The 4,020-nt window shown below is 37.4% G+C and overlaps 1 long non-coding RNA gene across 1 annotated transcript; it reads right to left on the minus strand.

Annotated features, from left to right (window-relative positions):
* Positions 1-314: 314 nt before the first annotated feature.
* LOC133850110 (uncharacterized) lies at positions 315-1,644 on the minus strand. The gene is made up of 2 exons (XR_009895583.1): positions 1,514-1,644; positions 315-766 (listed from the first exon to the last, which is right to left on the minus strand). It is a non-coding gene; the product is annotated as an uncharacterized LOC133850110 (long non-coding RNA).
* Between the last annotated feature and the right edge of the window lie 2,376 nt (positions 1,645-4,020).

Below are 4,020 nucleotides of genomic sequence, written 5' to 3' on the forward strand. Positions count from 1 at the left end.
CGAAAAATGTGTAAATAGCAATTATAAGCACTTTACGCACTCACACGGCGTATACGTTATGATAATGGCCACAGAGATGAAGCTGGCATATTTTGAAAAGCGCTGCGAAAGCATTGAGATCATTTTTAATGATGCACATTTATAACGCAATTGTTTTTAAATTACATATATTACGTTCAAATATTTACTATAAGCATTGTTCAAAACATGGTTTTAAGAATTTTTTATGTTATAGGTTAACGTAACAAATCACTTTTATCATTTTCGACAAGAAATCATAATAATCTCCGGAAGTATTTACAATACAGCGTATACTAAACCAACATAAAATTTAATTTACGATACTTTATGTTAAACTTAAAGTCCTTGAAAACCTTGAAAATAATCAAGTGAATTCCATTGAAGCATTATTCTGTGGGTAATGTGAGTCGTAAGTACTTTATGCTAGGCTACGCTGTGGTCATTTGTCTTGTCTATATATGTATGTATGTAAATATTCGTTTTCCTTTTCTCAACGTTTTCCTTTAAAAGTCGGCCTGTTTTGAGGTAGGCCCACATTTTGCTCAATTTGCCCATAGATAGGATGGAAAATTATTGGCAGTCATTTGCTTGGCCCAAACGAGCTTCCTTTTGCAAGGCATTTTCTTCACCTCCATCTCCATCTCCATCTTAATATATGTATATCTTCCCTGGCCTCTTTGCTGCCCATTTAACCTAATAGCTTTTCATTGTATTAGTTTCGTTCATGGTTTTGCTGCTTTTATTTCTCAGATTTTTTATACCCGCTACCCATAGGGTAGAAGGGTATTATAACTTTGTGCCGGCAGGAAATGTATGTAACAGGTAGAACGAGGCATCTCCGACCCTATAAAGTATATATATTCTTGATCAGCGTCAACAGCCGAGACGATATAGCCATGTCCGTCTGTCCGTCTGTCCGTCTGTCCGTCTGTGTGTCTGTCCGTCTGTGTGTCTGTCCGTCTGTCCGTATGAACACCTAGATCTCAGAGACTATATGAGATAGAGCAATAATTTTTTTTCGACAGCATTTGTTATGTTTGCACGCAGATCAAGTTTGTTTCAAATTTTTGCCACGCCCACTTCCGCCCCCGCAAATCAAAAAAATCGAATAACAAGCGTAGTTTTAAAGCTAGAGTTACAGTTTGCTTGACTAGTTTTGGTACTTACTATAATTGCTATAGTAGTTATGATTCCTGAAAATTTGGTTGCGATCAGATAAAAATTGTGGAAGTTATCAAAGAAATACTTTTGCATGGGCAAAAACGCCTACTTACTAGGGGTCTGAGTTGCTTTGGCCGATAATCTGGTACATTGTGCCGTCTATGGTATATTTTGAATGGTGTGCTGTATCGATATACCAAACATACCCTTTGGTATATTTTTAGTATTTTTTTGAGTATTTTCGGTATATTTTGAAAATAATACCGCAATATTTTGCCGTTATTAAAAATGGGTAGCGGGTATCTCACAGTCGAGCACACTCGACTGTAACTTTCTTACTTGTTTTCCTTTCCACTCACGCCAATCTGATTTAAAATTCTATACGCTCTCTGAAAAGTTTGCTTGAGCCCTGCAAAATGAATCTCCATGACTGCCTTCGATTTTAATTACTTCTGTAACGAATAAAAAATCTGAGCCTCATGATTGATTGCCTAACCGAGTATTATGAGAATTTCAAGCAAATGTTTGTTGTGGTTTTTATTTATGTGAGGCAAAAAACACTGAGGCCTTTAAATTTAGTCAATGAAATAACGCTGAAATCATTTCAAAACAAAGTAGCTTTATGACATTACTTTGACGATTGAATGAAACGTTTAATGGTCTGAATATAACTGGTGCGTATGTTTTTTCAAACAAAATGCAGATCAATTGATGAATTCATGGTATTTAAGAAATTTATAATGTTGATTTTTCAACAAAAAATAAAATTTATTGTATTTCTCTTCTTGGGATTTGTTAACTGCCCTTAAAATGTACGAGTATTGTTGTAATTGAGCAATCCGTTTAAATGAAAAAAGTAGGAAAGCTACAGTCAAGTGTACTCGACTGTGATATACCCGCTACAAATTTTGAAGAAAAGCAAAATAGTGCTTAAAATATATTAAATAAATATACCGCAAAGATACTACAATTTTCCAAAGTTTATACTTGGTATATTTATATAGTATTACATTCAAAATATACCATTAAGTACAAAATATATCAGATTGTCAGTGAAACTAAGACCCGCAGTAAGTGGGCTTGGTAGAAATTTGAAACAAAGTTGATCTGATTAAGAGAATGAAAACGCATATGTCCGAGTAGAACGTCAATGTGTTAATTTTGTTAAATCACCTGCTCTACGTCATACTTATCTCCAATTTTAAAAGCAGACGCCAAACTTGGCATATTCAACGCTCCGTTTCGTGGCATTATGGCAGCCCTTTTTACACCTATTCGGCAATTAATTTGGGCCAACACTTGAGCGACTTGTGCGCTGGAGGCTGTTGTCCCTACGACAAGCCATAAAATCAATGCCACTTGTTAAATATCGTGGGAAAAATACAAATAGACGATTCACTACAAACAACACACGCTCCACACTCCACACTCCACATTCCTCGCTCCTCGCTCCATACACACCATAGTGAAACAAGCACTTCGCACACACCCGTTTCAACTCAGAGGCTGGCAAATTTGCACATCGCGAAACATAATGAACACAAATCTTGCCTGTGTTGTTGCTGTTGTTGTTGGGTCATAAAAAGACGAAAATACTTGAGGCACACACAAAGCCAACGGCTATGACGAAAAGTCAACTGTTTTGTTGCTGCTGCTGCTGCTGCTTCTCTTGCTTTTTGCTGTTGCTGCTGCTGTCGACTGCGCCATAAAGTATGCAATATTTATTTTGTATAAAACGCGTGCAGGGCATTACAACAACAATCTAAATAAGAAGCTGCTTTCTTTGCTAAAGAATACCCTGTAAAGTAATCAATGACTTGCTACAACAATATTTGCAAAGAAATAATGATTTTCAATGAAATGTCAAAACAAGAAATTTCAATGCGTGTAGAATAGTAAGGCTGAACAGTTGGAGAAACTTTACAGCAAGTGGAGTTGGTCGAACACCTGAGCCCACAGCTGTGATACCCTTTTTTGGCTGACTTACAGGTAAATCGTAACAACAACGAGAACGACAATGGCAGCAACAACCATGGCGATAACAAAAGGGGCAGCCATTAAAAGCGGAAAAGCAAATGAGCGGCAAAAAGACTGCGCCTGAAGGATAAGTGCACATAAATACAACAATTTGCCAGGCTTTCCAGTGTACATACAAACATATATACGAGTATGTATGCACGAGTTCATTCTGAGTTCTGGGGCTCCTGACACAGTCGGCACATTAATTGAAATATTTATGCCATAGCCAGTAATGGGCTTGGAGCATTTGGTTGAGCCTGAGACTGAGCCTGAGCCTGAGACTGAGACTAAGACCTCTGACAGATGTGAGTGACAATTTTTGGAAAGCTGTCAAAAGAATTTCAACCGTTTCGTTAGATATCTCTCTGAAATGCATTGACCCATTACCCAGCATTCCACGCCTCATTTGCTGATGCCGTTTTAATGAAGCTCCACGCAATTTTAATGTTAATTAGCCATGGCTCACGTACCACACACAAATTCAACTTTAATATTTATCGTAATTATATTTTAATGCCATGGTCGAAGCGATGGTTTATATTATAATTATTGCTATTATTTCAGTCCACTGTGTAAATATTTATTTGCCATTGCCTCACAGGTGAATGGAGCTGCTCTGTCTCTACTCTAGCACACAGATACAGATATGTGTATACTCACAAGTTCATTAATAAGTACGAGTATCGAGTAAACAATAACAAACCATTTGCTGCCATAATGCAGTCTGACAGTCGACAGCTGATGGCATTTGCGGGGCAAAGGGTGAGCATCTACTTAGCAAGCGAATGAGCACTTGTCTCTAGTGAGCCGTGTAATAAG

This window comes from Drosophila sulfurigaster, chromosome 2L (assembly GCF_023558435.1).
Source record: "Drosophila sulfurigaster albostrigata strain 15112-1811.04 chromosome 2L, ASM2355843v2, whole genome shotgun sequence".
NCBI lineage: Eukaryota > Metazoa > Arthropoda > Insecta > Diptera > Drosophilidae > Drosophila > Drosophila sulfurigaster.